We start from the raw sequence: 19,065 nt of genomic DNA, 5'->3' as shown, positions 1-19,065 counted from the left end.
GAATGTCCAGCTTTAAGGTCTGCCTTAAAGACATTTCCTACTGTCTCATTGTTTTGGCAGGACCAAAAAAAAAAACCTCCTGGAAGCTAAGGTAGAAAATGTTTTAAAATGTTTATTAAGAGTAAATTACTTTCCTTTTGAATTAACAATAAAACTAATTCTGAATAGGCACACAATAGGTATTCTTTCTGTCCTACAATGGCACAAAGATTTGCTCAGTGTTTTTTAATCCTAGAAGATATATTACAAAAACATTACATTACCTTATATTACAAAAAAAGCACAAATTCTTCATTCACTTTTTTAATATGAAAACTGAAAAAAGCACTGAAGTATTTCAAAAGGGAAAGCACATAGCCACAAAGATATTTATTGCTAAGTGGTGAATAAAAGACGAGGTGCTGAGGGATAAGGATTACACACATAAAACTAGAGCTGCTGTTCTAATCAATCAATGAAAGATAAATGGAAGTTGAGCTCCTTTGAAAAATGTTGTTTCCACATCTAAGAGAGGAGACAATTCTCTATTTTGCCTCATTCAAAAAAAAAAAATCATCTCACATACATGTCATGCTACAATGCAGCACTGCGAATCTGCAAGCCTTTGTGAACTGCAGATGGATAATGCTGACAAAAATTTTCATAGAATCATAACCTAAAACCATTACATTTTTGAGCTCCCATCTATGCCAGTAAACAAACCCTTTCCATTCAAGCTGCAGTATACAAACAGCAGATGTTGGAAATCTCTTGATACTCCACTAATCACAAAGATGACAGAAAATTCTGACTCCATACAACAAAGAACCAGTTTTTAGAATAACTGAGATTTTCATTATGGGTTTCCACTATACACTTAATACACCTTTCTCCAGTCTCCAGTGTTTTATAGAGATTTAGGCTTACTGGACACTTGCTGGTAATCTTTTCAAATCTATTAGTTTAGAAAATATTAGAAAGAAGAATTACTACTGCTCCATATACATGAAGACAATTAACTTTTGCTCGCTGCCTAAAGTCACAACTTCAGTATTTCTCTCAAAGGTTAGACTTCCTCTTCTTCATCCTCCTTAACCAAACCTCCTGCCCTTTCCCATGCCCCACCAACTCCCACAACTACTCCACAGTGGTCCCTAAATCAATGGCAACCAGAGGAATAACTTAGCCCAATTGAGGTTAAGCACCATTTAGGGGCAAGTACATGAACTACAGTCTTCATGCCAGCAGGTAGTTCTGGTGAGATTTCAATGGTATTTTTCTACACAGTTCAGTCCTAATTACCCTACCACAACACAATAATGCAGCTCTGCACAGTGTTGGCTTGTGGTGATGTTTTCCAAAGAGCTCTGGAAACAAAGGGGGAAATTACAAATATTACAACCAGTTAACAAACAGTCTCTACTGCTGCTCAATTTAAGGACAGTCTCCCCTTCCAGGCAGCTTCCTACTCATTGGGATAACCCTGTAGGTCTTTCAATAACATGCCCAGTGCTGACTGTGATATACAAGGCCTTTCTGACACTACTGCATGATCTTTATATTTGCTACTCAATGTATTTTAATCACAGAGACAGCAGGAGCACAATTGCAGAATCACACAACACCAGAGCAGAGGGTCTCCACCAGAATCAGCAGACTACTTCTGAGGGGTCCAAGAAAACATCACCAAGAAAATTAAGCCAATCCTCAGAAGCTTTAATTCCATGTAAAGGTGTCAGTATCTTTATTAGGTAATTTTTTTTTGCATTTGTGAATTAAAACAGATTGAAAAGGTAATTTTTGTGAGGGTAATGCCCAGAAAAATGAAAACAAATTCAAAATATCTAGTCATGATTGAGATGAAAGTCTCTCTTCTGTCACTGGCTGAAATTGTGCATGCTGCAGTATTTACGGACCAGCCAGTATCTTTCCTCTACTTCTAACACCCATAATCTGGAAAACTCATCTAAAAATCAGAACCAACAATTCAGAGAAAGAAAGATGTCTTTTAGAGTCCCTACACCTTAAAAAAGAATCATGGTTTTTACAAAAATGTTAACAGCATTTGCAGTATTTCCATCTCACCAGGGTCATACTGTATAATGGTATAATTTCTAAGATGTTGATAAAATCCAAACTGCTTGCTGTGTTTTATATCAGCTTAAAAGAGCACATGATACCAAAGTAAATACGTTTCAACTAAGTGGCCTTAGATTGTAAATAACCCAATCTTGAAACATGAAATAAAAAATAGTAAAATCCAACTGTCCAAGCAAATCTGCTAACAGACATATACTGAAATCCTAACTTCATAAAGCAGGACTTGATAATCCTCTCGGATGCCTCTCATTCATTGAGCTATACTACAATGTTTACTTGAATTTTCACTAAGACTTTAAACAGCTGGACAAAACACATTTTTCATGCCCTGCCATGCTTAAGGGGCATGTTTTTCTGTTACACGTTTTTCAAAATACCTCAGGTTTATTATGGTTTTCACACAGATTTCACTTGAGAAACAGTGAAGGCCTAAATGGTTCTGGCTACCAAGACACAGTAAGACATGTGCTTAGCTTACATTATTTGAAATTTTTTTCTTGATCAAGCCTTAGTTGTAAGTCATCATGACACAATAGCACTGATAGTTCTATCTTAAACTCCAGAGAGAAAGACATAAATCTAGAATGGTTTATGGTAAAGTGCCAAGTAAGAATTACTCACCCAAGTTCTTCAGTCACACACACACACACCCACAAACCCTCCCCATCCCCAGTCTACCCTGTTCACAGATCTTGTCCCCCCAAGGGCTCTGTCCACCATCTCATTAACTCAATTTACCATATTCACAGTTGAAGACAACACACAGGATATAATGTAGCCAGTCCCATAAATCTTGAAATTCTCACTGAAGCCAGTGAAGACCAAACATATTTGTGTGTAAATTTCCCTGAAAAAATTCCAGCAAAGATAGATTACTATTGAGGTACTTAAATACTGCACTTACTAGTTGAAAAAAGTTTATTTCCTTTGAGTTTCTCCGTTCTTCCTCACCCAAATATTGATAGAGAGTATATATTACCTTAGCTCTTTTCAAAAAGATACTTGGGCACAACTCAGATTTTCTAGGGATCACTAAGGGAGAAGGTAAAACTTCTCATGCATCTTAGCAGCTGTGGAAGGGATAGAAGATGCAAGGATGCACTTAACCCAGCCAATATCTGCTTGTTAACAGAAGAACAGTTTCCTCTCCTGAATTTCCTCTTTAACTAAGGATAACAGAGATCCACCCAAAGCACAAGGAAGACTACAATTAAACCCAACAAGAGCTTATTGCCTTAAGAAGCCAGGTGAACATTGCCAGAATGGAGGCTGGGATTGAGCTGAGAAAGGAGATCAACTTTGCAGACTTCAGTAGGTAGAATCTCTTCAGCTTCAATCAAGTAATTTTATTTGCATGCACTTTGGTAAATTTCTAGTTGGCTTGAATGTTCATGTCACCTCTGGTGAAATCTACCCTACCTGAAATTCAATCAAAGACAGATATATCACATTATCCTTTTTTTTGTCCTGGCACTGAAACAGAAAACAAGAGTGGTTCTTGAAAAGGTCCTTCCTGCCACTCTGGTTGTAGTTGATGTTGGAATTAAGAGGGGAAACAAAACAAAGCAAAACAAACAAACAGCAAAAGGTCTGTATCCTAAAAGCACACCTCTGTCTCTAACAGCAGGAGACAAGTGAACCACTATCCACTCCATTTGGAATGAGTGCCTATCCAGCAAGGCAGCAATTTCTGAAGCCAGAAAAAACATGTGAGGGAAAACTTTTCTTTTTCTTCAGTGAAACAAAGAGGCTTTGTAATTGGTACCAGTTATATAATTAAAATTCGTGTGAGATGGCAGTAGAGGGAACAAACAACCCTTCATCCCATTAAGAAACTAAAGGTCTCAGTACCTGAGGCACCATCAGCCTTTGATGACATGGACTACTCTCAAGTGGACCTCCATACACTCCCTCTGCACTCTGATTTAAGGCTGGGCCTGGCCCCCTGCTCTCTGCCTGAACTTTGCTGCAGGTATACCAGTCTGCAGCACTGCCTCTGGCTTCACCTCCTGGACTGACTTAGGCTGTAGGAAGCTCTTCTTCTGGAAAGATCCCTCATACACATGGTGTAACGTGAACCCAGCTCTGTCTTTGGCCCTGTCTCCTGGGTGGCCTTTGGACCCACAATGCTGCTTTGTCTCCAGCCCCATCTTAAACTCCTGGATGGAACCTCATTGCTCCCTCTTAGCTGGGAGTGTCAACAAACCCTGTCACTAGGGGCCAGCTCTGCCTGCCACGCTCAGACCCTGTGGAACTGTGCCCCATCAGTGGTGGCACTGCTGCACTGGGGTCACCTTTGTCTTCTGACTTACCTCAGCTCCTAGCTCGTGCTGTACACTCACAACAGGCTGGTGCATAGCGGTTGCAGGAACAAATGTAAAAATCAATGGAAGCAATATTCATCTCTTAACTGTCAGCTGCCCAGGTCTTTTCTGGGAAGCCCTCCAAGTTGTCCATAATCAAAACATAAGTTGATTTCTGAAGCCTTTAAGCATGGCCTTCAGACAGACCTTGGCAGTTTGGTGTGGATCCTTGGACCAACAACTTTAATACCAGATACAGTAAATAAAATCTGAGAGACTAACAGAGTTTTGTAATATATTAAGCACATGAATCATTTTGTGAAAGAAGGTGAAAGAAAGGAAGAATATGCATCTGCATTTATAGAAGAAAACCTAACAATAATGTGTTACTTTTAATCTTCCATGTTAAGGGAGGGGAAAATTAATATATTGAACGCAGCATTCCCCAGCCATGATATTCATTTAAAATGCATGATGAACAGGGTAAAAAGGGTCAGAGTTAAGCCATTCAATTGACAAACAGATGATACATCCAGAAGGGAGGAACAGGCCCCCACAAAGCACCCTAAGTCATGCCCTTCTGCTTTGTAATTAATTATTTGTTTCTGTTCAGCTGTGCTCACATTTCTTACCTCACAGATCTCCAAGGCCCACTTGGGGACAAAGTATGCTTAAATGGAGGAAAGGATAATGAGGTTAGTGGGTATGGCTATGCAGTTACTAGTCTTACATGGTCTTTCCACTTCATAGTGCTTACAATTTCAGGTAGTTAATTAATTTTTGTATTAATATTTAATACTTGACAGACTCATCTTCAGCAATAGCCAATCCTTAAAAATGATGTAAATTGCAGCTGGCAAAAATCTACAATGAATGTGCCAGTTCTCAAACATCAGACCAATAAGCTAATTGAAATGTTTAAAACTAAATCCTGTCCAAGCACTAGAATTCATCCCTATTGAATAAATGTGGCACAATGTCATGAAGGCACACTATTTAAATAAACTAGCACACCTCTGGAGATGCTTCGATGACAGCACCCCTTTGATAATATTAGGTCAATTCCACAAAGTTTCAGAGGAACTGGTTTACTGCAACGTGCTCCAGACATGGAGATGAAGAACTGGTGACTGCAAAGGTGACTGACCTGGCAGACAAATCCTCATTAGAACCAACTAACAAAACAAACACAGGTAGGAATAAGAAAAAGTTAAAATATAATAGAAAAGAAGTTATTTGCCCCTCTATTTCTGCCACAACTGAATAGAGTTGAGATATCTCACAGGAAAATAAAGACTTTTGGGAAAATAAATGTTTTTTGAAAAGTATGCTACAGGCATTTTGGCATTCTCTGTAATTTAACTGTGGGATATTGCTGGCATAGGCAAGAAGCACTAAGACATTAGTCTTAAGCAATTAGTAAGTATTGCTAAGGATGGTACAAGGAAAGCCTAAATTCCACTTTTAAATTAATAATAATAACTTAAAATTTCCAATAATTCTGCTTTTATGTAGACTGAAATGGATTCTGTATGGACTGCCTGGCTGTATATTCTAACTGCATGGTCCCCTTTCCATCTCCTATAATTTCTACATTTCTGCTGTCTGTCCCATTTTCTACCCTTTGTGTCAATGAAATCAGTGGTGTAGTAGCAATTTACTGTGGCTCTACCTTAAGTCAAACATTGCTCTCCCTTTGCTCTTCTAGCCATGCTGTCATATACACACTGACACTAGCGGAACACATGAAGTGTTCCATTAATATTTTGACTCTCACTTACTATAAATATCTATCAATGTGAAAGTTACACCAAATGTCTCTGGAAGTACATCACTATTCAAGCTGAGTAGAATGCTAATGTGGTCACTACACACTCATTCTACTCCACATCAAATTGTTATGCAATTTATTCTTTTTAAAACCTTGAGTTTGCAATCTTAGCTGCAGCTTCTTCTACCAGTTTACTCTTCACAAGAATGTACTGCAAGTATACAAACATGTATCACACATTTCAAGTAATTTTTGTTCCTTTACTAGTCTCTCTGCAAATATCACCTGCAAAACTGATAAAAAGTTTACAGGAGACAAGATTTAGTATTTGAATCACACTGGAAGGAGTTATGATAACAAGGCCACATCACCTACACAGGTCATACCTCTCTTCCAAAATCCTTTTATCCAACCAAGACCTAAGGACTCTTGTCTACATGTCTGTAGAAAACTCAGGGTTATGGTTAGGGTTGTGGAAAAGCATAAAGCTGCAGTGTGAGTGGCTGCCAAAAGAAAGTGAGACCTGGGTGGAAATCAGCCTGGGAAGAAATCTTTCATTTGGGCAACAGTATCAGAGCCTTAACAGGAAAATTCAGTGAAGTTCAGCTTCTGGTTGACATACAAAGGAATTTAGAATTGTAGCCTATGTAGGGCTCAAAGAGCCCAAAGTCTTTGTTTCAGCATATCCACGTTTCCTTTCCTCACCACCTCAGCTACTGTACACTGGAACTCAGCACTAAGCACCAGCTCTGTAATCTCCTTTCCATAAACCCAGGCTACTTGCCTAAGTCACGAGCAGTTCCGTCCTCCTTTCTCTGCCCCCGATTTTCTGCAGTTAAAGCCATAGTGGTCTACTCAAATAAAGCAATCTGAGAAACCCATACAGCACTCTTTAAGGCATGAAAAAGTATTTCAATCAGATTTGTTTAGCACACATACAGAACTAAATCATCCCTGCTCTTTCCAAGAAAACAATCTAAGAACCTTTCAGTGGACCACATCATCAGTCTTTCTACTGCACTGATTGTAGGAACTTCCACTCCTAAGACAGGATTAACACTTTTGTAAGTATATTAGCACCTGAAAATCATAAATATTACAGGAGGCTGAATCTCTGCAAGTTTTCCGTCAGACAACCTGGCAGAACAGTGCTTTTTTGCTACATTAGAGTGCAGTATTCAAACATATATACTAAATAAACTCCACAAGAATAACCTTCCCTCACTATTCATCCAGACAGAAATGAGGGGAGAAAGAAAGTAGGACTCCTTTCCTTCAGCACAGAATTTTGACCAATCCAGTATTTCGACTTTTAATTTTTAATTACATTTATGATATTTCCTGTGGGTTTAAGTCATGAATGCAGTTCCAGTATGCTGGGAGGAACATAAATAGTTATTCCCAAAGGGATCTTACAGCTGTTATGCATGGGTCAGAGACTGTGAAACGCAAAACCTGAAACTTTAAAAGCTTTTTAGCCCACATCCTTCCCATTTCTTTTCAAAGGCAGAGTTAATGGATAATGAATGACATTGCCCCATATTTTGCCCAGAAGGTATGGAAGTAGTAACTCCATCTAAATAAAGTAATATTTTGCAGTAAGCAACCCAGTCCTATCACAGTATTACAGTCCCAGAACTGCATCAGAAATTCCTTCCTGATCTAAGTTAACTCATCTGCCACTTTGTGCTGACAACAGTACAACTGAAGACCAGAGACATGAAATTGTTTCCTCTGCAACTCTTTATAGAGGGATGAAAGAGAGTGCACCTTCACACTGCAGCAAAATAGTCTAGCCTCCTCCTAAATCCACGTCTCTTTTCTGACATGAGACCGCTCAGGAGGACTTGAGGCCTTCCCCTCACCAAATCTGAATATATCAGTCCATAAAAATGCAAAAGATTGTGCACTTACTTTTGATCACAGTCTGGTGAAGGAAAGCACTCATCAGTTGCTTCACTCAGGAACAAGGTTCTGTTTTAAAAAAAATAAATAGACAAAACAAAATTTAAAACAAGGTTCTGTTTAAAAAAAATAAAGAAAACAACATTTAAAACAATCTTTCCCTCTCTCTCTTCCCTAAGTTAGCCTTCAGCAGTGTTGGTAAACATTTACTTAGCAGGAGCACCTCGGCTCTCCACAAGCAAGGTAATGATTACATTACACCAAACAGGACATGAGGACAGATGGAGGCCCTGACAACAGCCATGTTGGCAATGACTAGACAATGACAAGGGCTGCACTGCAGCAAGCTCAACTGTGCATGATAGAAAGAGTGGGGCAAGGTGTGAAGTGAAAAATGCAGGGGGGAAAAATCCCCCAGTCAACAAACCAGGATCCTGGATTTAGAATCACAAAGGAAAAAGAAAGTTCACAGAACAAGCAAATTCATTATGAGCTGAGAGAACTGGAAATGCCAGCACAATCTGAAAGGGATTTCTCACACCTGTTCATTAATATTGTCGTCTTTGAAACAACCAACAAAGCAAACTATAACATGTTACCTTCTTTTGTCTTAGCCACAGCTAAATCAGTTCAGTAAAACTTCAATGGTGTGACAAAGTCTGTGTAGTCTATTCCCAAAGCCTTCAAAATTAGGTATACTGTGAACTAAAACCAAGCTACCCCAAGGAGGGAGTCACACCCTCCTCCACACCTCTGCCTGGCTGGTGATCACAGGGACGGCAGCACTCTGTGAAGCTCAGCTGAAGCTCAGGAAATGTGTCTGTGTACACACACACTGAGCCAGGCACACAGAGCAGCTGGCCAGGGAGGGCGTCTCATGAGTCACCAACACCCCCAGGGAGGGGCACAGACTAGACTGCTCTAATTTTACTGTACCTGTTGGACAGCCTCTGAAGTCAGATCTTTCACATCAGGTACCTCTGCAGCCTTCCAGTTCACACAGACCCCGATTCAGCAAAAGTTCTGACCTTTGAGTTTCCAATAATCTTTAATATCTCTACAGCCAATTACTGAACAAGAACCACACTTGCCCTGCCTGTAAATATAACAAAGCACACCCAGCTCTCTGCCTTCCTCACATAATTACAAGAGCAAAAGTTTGTCCTCTTTCCTGGTTAGATAAAGATTAGTTTAGTAAAAAAAACCACCTATCCTTCTGTAGGACACAATTTTTCTCTTTTCTTTTGATCTATTAATTCTTGTCTTCCTTCATGAAATAGCTTGAGAAAGCAGAATAAGAAGCCCTGCATGCCTGGCCTCCGCAGATCCCAAAACACCAGTGTAAACATTGGAACAGCCAGATGAAACCACAAAACAACTAAACTACAGGAGATGTGAATGTTTGATTTCACTGTAAAAAGAATAGACAACTAAAGAAACTTTTTTTTCACAGTACAATCCCATGAGAGTCATTGAGAAAAACAGTCAAATTAGGAAGTTAATTACTAGCAGAATTTATAAAATTCTACCCTCATGGTAGTAGGTAAGACCCACACAAGCAGATACACCAATACCCAGCTACTAGCATTTAAAAGAAGTTTCCCATAGGGGCTGGATCTCTGTTTCACTGCAAAGTATCTTGCACTCTCTGGTGTAAACTATTACCAAGATGCTGATTTGGAACAGGATACAGTATCACTCTGATCTAGTTGATTTTACTTTCCAGAATACAGAAAACTTGAAAAAACCCAAAAGAATTAGCAGATAGCAAATACAGGGGAGACGCTCAGAGAGGAACGTAAGTTTCAAATAACTTTGTCTTTAGCTTTTAAAAATTCAACTTACTCCTGTGCTTACAGAAACTCAGAAAATTGTTATAGGAAGGAGGTGAAGAAACTGCTTGTTGTGCCAATTCTCCACTAAGGCATGTCAAAACAGATACAAGTAGAAATGCAACAGAGCTTGGTAAGAAGGTGGCAGAATTTAATGCCAGCTGAATGGCGTAACAGGGAATTTAAACTGAATGCAATACTTGATAAGTGATTAAACACAAAGAACAGAGCAATATTATCAACCAGACAGAAAAATCTATCAGTAAAATAGACTGGACTTGGCCAAATCTGATTTTGCTACAAGATTTATTTTACAGAACCTCAATTAAAGGAGCGTGAAGTCATCGTGAAAGGGATTACACGGTTGTCATTTCCACAGAAAGCCAAGTGAGGTGGCAAAAAACTTACCTAATGATTTCCCATTTCCCTCCTCCATACATACTCTTGTGCCTATGTCATCCCTGAGAAGCAAACACATCTGTATGTTTGCAAAGCCCTCAGCACAAAGTGTACATTACACCATTATCAACAGCTGCTTAATACCAGCTCCCAAATGCTGAAGAGAAGAGGCAACCCCACATTTCATCTCTAGGCATCAAAGCATTTACTAATGGAAACGAAACTCTGCCTAGCACACAATTAAGTGATTTTGGGAGGATGTCATTAACTCTAGAAGCATCATGTCTTTTCCCATGTTTGTATTTACTTGCAAATTTACCAGCCATAACAGTGGAGTGGGAAAGCTCAGGAGCTTGTATACCAGTCAGGCAGGCTCCTGCAGGAACTCCTGTTAGTCAGGGTGTGTACCATATAGAGACTCAATAAGCAGTGACATTTGTATTCCTGACAGCTTTATTTCTTCAAGCACCAGTCACACTGGAAGTTTCACTTTACTTTTTTACTCCAGAAAAAATAAAGGCCAAATCTCAGTATAACAGATGCTGCCTGGAAATCCCATGACACATATGAGAGCACGTGTGTGGTCCCCCTTCACCATTACGAGATAAAACAGCTTTCAGGAAAATGAGAAGGGTACTTGGTTTTTTTAAGCATAAAAACCTTAATATTTACACTAATCAAATATAACAGGGTCCTCTTAGTCAGAATAATAGTATTCACATAGGAGCCCAACCAGGCAGAACTATTTTCCCATGAAGATCTTATCCTCAGTCTGGGCAAACAATCCAAGTCACACCAGACAGACAACAGTTCTACCCTGTATGTCTCTGTAGTAATTACACTAAAGAAACACCGACTGTCCTTAGCTTAAAAATATTAATAATTTTAAAAGCCCAAAATACAGCAAAAATATATAATGATAAAGCATACATGGGGAAAAGAGAATATAGCTTGATATAGTCAAAACATGCAAATATTTACAGGAATATGAGAAGAGAAAGAAATATAGAAATAGAAAGTAGGACACAGAATAGAAAGCCCTACTTACAAAATGGTGGAAATTTTAGTTAATTTCCGCAAAAAAATAGAATTCAGAATAGAAACCACAGCGACTTAAGGTCTGTATTCCTTCAACAAATACTTTATTAGAATTGTGCAGTTTTACAGTTCAAAGCTGCAAAAAGATGAGCAAAGACAGGGCTGGCTTTCTAGTGGTTATAGGAAGTAGAGTAAGTGGACTGCAGCAATCAAACTGGAAAAAAAGGCAAATATACATAGAGAAGGAGAAGAGGAAAGACAAAGCTATCTGGGAATGAGTGAAACCAAGGAATAATTATCAGAAAATATTACTGTCAGAAACTGCAAGTCCTCAAGAAAAAGGACCATGCAGAAAACTGCATTCATTGCCAGAATCTTCCATCTCCAAGTAATGGAAACTAGGCAGCAAGGATATACTTGAAATAGTTAATTAAGGACATCGGACAACAAAACACATGAACACATCTACCTTGACATATTTATTTGAGACTACACCTGAAATACTGCATCCAGCTCTGGAATAGCCAGTACAGGAAGGACATCAACCTATTGGAGCAAGTCCAAAAGGTGGGGGACCACCAAGATGATTAGAGGGATGGAGCACTTTGCTGTGAGCAAAAACTAAGAGAACTGGGACTGCTCAGCCTGGAAAAAAGAAGACTTTGGGGTGACTTAACTGTGGCCTTCCAGTACCTGAAGGAAGTCTATAAGAAACATGGAGACAGACTACTTACAAGGGCATGTAGTGACAAGACATGGGGGAATGGCTTCAAACAGATAGTAGGAGGAAATTCTTTACTGTGAGTGGTGAGACACTGGAACAGGTTGCTCAGAGAAGCTGGGGATGTCCCATCCTTGGAAGTGTTCAAGGCCAGGTTGGATGGGGCCCTGAGCAACCTGGTCTAGTAGAAGGTGTCCCTGTCCATGGCAGAGGGGTTGGAATGAGATTATCTTTGAGGCTTCCATTCTGTGATTCCATTATAGTTCCTTTAATACTCATTCACATACATCCAGCAGAATTGGTTTAGGAAGGGAAATGTTTTCTGAGACACACTGAAGCTCTCAAGTGAACTTGTATTTTTCACAAGAGAAAGCAGTCTAATTTTCAAAGTCCTAGATCCGATCCCTTAAATTGCTCCTCTCCCTCCTGTATGAGGGCTGTCTTCAATGTAATTCACCAGCAAATTTTTCACAACTGAAGAAAAAGGCAGAACCACCTGATAATGGAGAACCATCAAGGTCACAGCACCCAGCCCTGCCAGATTTCAAGAAGTGTCTGGCTAACATTCTCAGGCCCTATGATGTGATTCTTGGGGCTCTCCTGCGCAGGGCCAGAAGCTGGACTTTAATTATACTTGTGGGTCCCTTCCAACTGAGAATATTCCAAGGTTTTATGATCACTTTGATAATGTCAAGCAAATGGCTTAGTACAGTTCATCATTCATCCAATGCTTTAGTTCAGATCTTGCATGTCCTTCCAGGGCATCACCTTGCCCGTGCACAAAGGAAAGGATTCCTCCCTAGGAGCCTATTCATGGCACAAAGGGCAGTTGACCCAGGCCCTGCCTGCCACCAGCATGGCTGTGCTTGCAACCACGCTGCTCTGAAATGCCCATGGCCCTGACTGTTTCAGCAGGCTGACTTTCAGAAAGGCCAATACAAGCAGTGAAGTGTTCAAAGAGTGACACTGCCTTTGCCTCTGTCCTTTTCTCTCCTGCCATCAGCTTAGCTGTAGGCCACCAGACAAACAAAAAAGCAAACCAACTGCAGCCAAGGCCAATGGAGAAAAAGCTATCTGTAGCCTTCTTCCTAGTGCTACAACCTAGCAGCTGAAACCATGTCACCTTTGTGAGAAGAAATTTGTAAAGAAAGGGGGAATGACTACAATATTACAAAAAGATTTCTCCTGGTTCTCATTTGTTTTTGCTCTCATCAGGTGGTAGGAGGGATGCAGCCTTCTCAGCTGATTAATTTCCATTGCTACTCTTCCCTTTTCCTCTCCACTCCCACCCTTTGTGACTGTTCTTTAACAAGCAAAGAAGAGTCTTGAAGAAGAAACAACTATGATTTATGTATTAGATAGAGAAATCTTGAATGACTGTCAGTTTCCATCCTGCCACAGAGCCACTGCCTCCTGGCAGCAATGTTGTAATTAAGTTGATAGCATTGAGTATTCTCTGAATTACTGGGTTAAAGTAATACAGCACTGTATTTAAACCTTTCACCCCATTCAGATAATTTAAACAATTCTGCTAATGGCTTTTTTAAACTAATCCTCCTCAAAGCATTCTAAATTAAGAGCACCCAAAAGGACTAGACACCTAGCTTGGTACTTGTCTTTTCCTGGTCTTAGTAAACCATGGCTCACACAGTCAAATCAATGCCTTATCCCTCTGTACCTGTCGCAAAGCCATTGCTATCTTAAGAAAAATAGCATTAAAAAAAAGCAGCAAACAAATAACCAGATTCATGAAAGACAATCATGTGTTATGTTTCCAGATAGCCTGAAAACACCTAGGTGCCCAAATCCCACAGGAATGAACTTAATGTCAACCAAAAGCTACATAAAGGTTTTGTACCTAAATGGTGACCCCCAGTGAATCAGCTGACAGCTACCATGGAGAATTTGCTTCTCACATTTTATTCTTCTATTAAATAAAGAAAACTAAGCCAGAAGTCTGTCAACTTTATGTTTTTCCTTTATCACTGTCAGTATTTGATCCGGACAGTGTTGCCTCTTCAGGTTCCTTATGCCTACTTTTATCTCTGTCTTTTAACATAAATGACATGCACTCTACATTGCTGAGCACATTCCTCCAATATCTCAGATGCTGTTGGGAAAAGAAGTATAAACAGCCCCTTGCTTCACCTCACCCATGAGCCTATAATGATATGAATTCTGCAATTCTAAATTACAACTCACCCCCACTAAGGAATGAACTCAAACTAGAATTAACATTGTTCATTTTTATAAAGGAGGAAACCGATTAAGCCAAAAATCTATACATAAATATAACATAGAAAAGACATTTCATATGATGGTAAAGACATGCTGCAATAAAGAAAATGGAGTTTTGCCCATAATTCAATGTAAATCTGCTGTTTAAGCAATTTTCTTCATATGCACTTTGAAGTTCATAGTAACCTCCAAGATGCCCAAAAGGTGGCAATACCACAGCTGGCTGTACAGAAAAGAATGTACAATAAAAATAAATACTCAATCCAATAAACCAAGTAAAAAATTACAGATAGTTTTCCTGGATACACACACAGAGAGCTGAATGAAATCCAAATCTGGAAGAATAAATATAACATTCTGAAGCCAAATTGGGCAAGACTTGTTGCAGATTGCCTGTATCCACACCTGTTTTATTTCCATACATGAGAGAAAACAGGTTAAAAAAAAAATCATGCTTTTAGGGGAGTGAAGGGAAAGAAGAAATTAAAACTTCCTACCCAATTACTTATTACATGCTTGCTTAGTGTTCAGCCCCAAATTCAGCTTAGCCAATGCTCAGAAACAGACATATCTTCAGGATTTTCCTCACACTTCAAGAATTATAGCCTTCTTTCTCTTTCCACAGAGGCTTCTCAAGCTCTGCTCCTCACTGCTGCTACTTTCCAAAATGCCCAAATACCTGATTGCTGATGATTAAGATTGCAGGTGCAGTCAGTTGATGAGGAATACACAAATGTTGAACAGACTGTTCCCTCCTCCCTTGGGGCTCCCCATTGTCACTGAGGTTGACTGTATAAGTGCTCAAACTGTCACCAAACCTTCCCACATATGGAAACAGATACCTGATACACCCAGAGAAGTCTCCACTACCATATATGCTTGTTTGGGAAGTATATTTAAATACACTATTTTACTCTATCATTCTGCTTCCTTTATGTTTTCTGGCATGCAGAGGTAAAACAATCTGTGGCACAAACCTATTTTGAAAGACTACAAATGATGCAGTTGCTTGATCCTTGTACATTATGCCTGGGAAAAAAAAATCTTTGCATAAATCAGTAATCATGAGACAATAATACAGATTATGGATACTGAGAGAGCAGTGCCAGAACAATCTGAGGACAGCATTATCAATTCTTTCGATGCTAAAAGTACAAGGACTTGGCTGCCTAATTTTACTTGATTTTATGAAGTCAACAATCTGACTGTGGTTGAATTGTAAGGAAGAATGGCATCTGAAAAAAGGTACATATGATCAACCAACCTGAGTTCAAGGAACATCACAAATGCTTTGAGATTAGCAGTCAGAAAAGTCTGCAGATTCTCTAGGACACTGGGTTATGATCAGGGAGAAGTGTCAGTACTGACAGACTGACTCATAGAAACACAACTAAAGCAGCTCTGTGTGGCATTGTTTGAGAGCCACTGACCCAGAAAGGCACTAAAGTAAAGCTGTACATAACACTCCCAGTGCAGGCAGCACCCAGCTCTGTGCTCTTCTGCTGGAAGGGAAACACTGCATGAAGCTCCACAATTTTACAGCTCACATTAACAGCTAAAGGAGCTTTGTGCTTGCAATGAAATAAAAATTCCTGCTCACCTTCTTAATTTCCTTTCATATCTCAAGTTAAAAGCTCTCTGCTGCCATCCTTCTTTCTCTTCCCCTCTCTTACTCTATCCTTTCACAGTAATTCTGAGTCAATCAGATTAAATTCCCTGTGTTTCCATGCAAACATCTGACTTTCCTGGCTTCACTGGAATCTCAGCAAGGCCCCCCCTCCCACTCCTCTCATCCCAAGACATTGAGGCATGCACAACTGTCCCTGAGCATCATTTCAGAATAAGGCCACACTTGTGTTTTTAAGAGGGGCATCCAGCCAGCTGGAGGTTTCTTTATGGCTTCACTAAGTGAAAAGCCTTTTAGACTTGTAGACTGAGCCAAAACCTTGACCTATCATGCCCTTGTGGGGCCAACAACATTCTCCCACTACTTGAGAGAGAAAGTACATGAACTGTCAGTTTGGACAATGCACTCAGGCACATGGTGGGACTCTTGGGGTGTCCTGCACAGAGACAGGAGTTGGACTTGTTGATCCTGATGGGTCCCCTCTAAGTCAGCATATTCTGCTGTTTTATGGTTCTGACTCTATGCTAAAATCATGCAAGTGAGTATTATCACTGTATGCTATCAGTGTTTCAGTAGAAAAAAAACACAGAAAGGTCCCATGTGCAGGGCAAATATTTTTTTAAGACTGAATCAACTCTGCTCCATTTTAAGACAGTTAGAAAGAAATATTCTAAAGCAGAAGATTTGGTTTGAGTTTCAGAACACATTCCAGTGTGAGAATCTGATCAAATGCTTGTCAGAACCATCAGAAGCATTTTCACTGAATTGAACAAGCACTGGGTCAGGATCTAAATCTGTGTTATGCCAGTATTTGCACATACATTTACAGATATAAACACATGCTGTACACTGCTGTTGTAATTTTTTTGCATGTAATTGTCTAAGCATTACACATGAATCACAGCAAAGGGTTGGGTTTTTTTAATAATATTTAAAAATTCCTTCTCCTTTGGGACCCAGCCATAACCCATTCTTATCTTTGTGATAACACAGATTTTCATCTCACTAATCTTCTTCCATCCTCAATACAAAAAGAGAATTTGCAAAGTGGATGACTAACCAACCCCTTTTTAGTAAAGCATCACTCTGCTTAGGTGTTTTGACACTCCTAAGCTATATTTTTCTACTCATCTTTTTTGAAAATGCATGTTCCTTTTGTTTCCCTAGATTTACAACAGACAAAATCCGAGACAATGCTCCATCTGAGTTACCTCATAAATCAGCAAAAACTTAAGGGGAAACTGCCTTTACCATCTTAGCAGTGCAAACAGAAACTTGTCCAGCCTTAGATAACAAACCATCTTGCTGGTGAACTGCATAACCCTCACACTGTCCTGAACACACCCACGCTCCCATGAACTAAGGCACCTGCAGATTATAAGGCTTTTCATGGGAAACAGTTCTTTTCTCATCCCTTCTCTTCATCTTAACTACCAGTCTAACCTGAATTGTATAAACCAAAGGAAAATAACTTCCCAATTGCCAACACTTAAACCACTTCGTACTTCCAACCACCATTTTCACCAGAAAAAGGCTCTGCCATCTCACCCTCACCCAGACTCAAGTCTGACTCAACTGTCAAAAGAAAAACAGAACTGCTCAAATACAACAGCATTTAGGCCTTCTGTCAATGGAATAGCAGAACTCTCCCTAAAACAGGCTAAGTGTAGTTTTTCTGATCTACAGCACAGCAAAACTGAGGAAGAGAACACAAGCTTGGACACTTACCATGTCAGCAGCAGAACTGGGCATGTGAGGACACAGGAACAGAGCTCACAGGCTCTAACCATTGCCTTTTTGCCCCTGGAGCACTATTTTGTGTCCAACCAGAGCATTCCCCTAATTTTCTCCTCCCATGGAACACAGGCCATGTTCTCTGAGGTTCCTGGCATAGGCCAGGGCTGAGACTGTGATGCTCTCAGTGTTTTATCTTCCAGGTGCCATCCTATATCACCACAAACATTAAATATCCAACATTCAATATAGGTCACCTCAAGTGTTTACCAAAGGGAAAAGGCAGATTTTGATGAAAAAAATAACTTCCCACTAAAAATCACCATTCCTTCCTTTTTCTTCGTAGCACCTTCTCTCCTATTCCAGTTAACCCTCAGTTTTAATAGTTTCCCTACCAAAGAACATCCCACACTGCATCACAAAATTTAGAAAAAAATTTTCTGCGAGAAGATTAATACCTTCTTACCTAGAAGAGCACAAGTAGTTCTAATAAAATCAGATTTTAGAGTTTATCTGAGCCATCTTTTCCCGTTTTCAATGGCAGCTGGATGACAGTTTTCAGTCTCTTTCACTGCCTTTCTTGTCTATCTCTGCAGGACTCAAGCTAATAAAGCCTCCCATTAATGAAATGACTATGCCAAGGTACTGGCAGATGGTCCTGTGTTCCAAGCACATCTTCCCATTCCCTCCCTCCCAGAAGTCCTAATCTATACACAGTGTAATTGCCACAAAAACATATGCTCCCTGACAGAGAGCTTCCCTCCCATTATCTCTGTACTCCAGGGGATTGTCCCTGAAACCTCAGTGACACAAAGCAACTCCCTTCCTACTCAAGTCTCAGCTTCCTGTATGCCTGAGCACACATTCAGCAGGTCATGGCTGAAGTACCTGTACAAGGCTTAAAATCCATATTAATCTGTCTGTGATACTGCCCACAGCCTAGGCTATTTCTAAGTAAAATGCACAGACACAAATCCCTACTTTTTTTTTTTTTTAAGAAGAAATATATAGCTGATATTTCTGATGTGCAACACTTTGTTACTGCTTTACTTACAGGTTCCTAATAACAGTGCAAGAGGCTTTCTCAAAGACAAAAGCCATAAAGGGTAATTTATTACATTGGTTACCAGGAAATCTCTTGAGCAACACTTCCACTTAAATGCTGAGTCAGTTACTAATTGGGTATCTCATATATCTTAAAATAATCTGTTTGTTTCATCTGCTGGCTCCCTCTCCCCCATCAATTTAATCAGATTATTGTGATTGATGAATTCATTAATATGGTCATTGTATCCTGAGAGCAGAGCAACTTCTAGAGAGAAAGCTTTAGGAAGGAAGAGCAAATATCTCCCTTTTGCACACACACAGATAGCTTCATGCAAAGGAACAAAAGAATGCTATCAGTTTCCCAGCTGTGG

At 39.7% G+C, this 19,065-nt stretch overlaps 1 protein-coding gene across 1 annotated transcript in view; it reads right to left on the bottom strand.

The window, feature by feature from the left end:
• NDST2 (N-deacetylase and N-sulfotransferase 2) overlaps positions 1-19,065 on the bottom strand; it is a 131,103-nt gene that overhangs the window by 43,210 nt on the left and 68,828 nt on the right. Inside the window, exon 4 of the mRNA XM_058810167.1 lies at positions 8,068-8,127. The gene's annotated coding sequence lies outside the window, so the exon portion shown is untranslated. The remainder of the gene's footprint in view (positions 1-8,067; positions 8,128-19,065) is intronic.

The sequence above is a fragment of the Ammospiza caudacuta genome, chromosome 9 (assembly GCF_027887145.1).
Source record: "Ammospiza caudacuta isolate bAmmCau1 chromosome 9, bAmmCau1.pri, whole genome shotgun sequence".
Classification (NCBI taxonomy): Eukaryota; Metazoa; Chordata; class Aves; order Passeriformes; family Passerellidae; genus Ammospiza; species Ammospiza caudacuta.
This window is presented reverse-complemented; position numbering and strand designations above follow the sequence as displayed.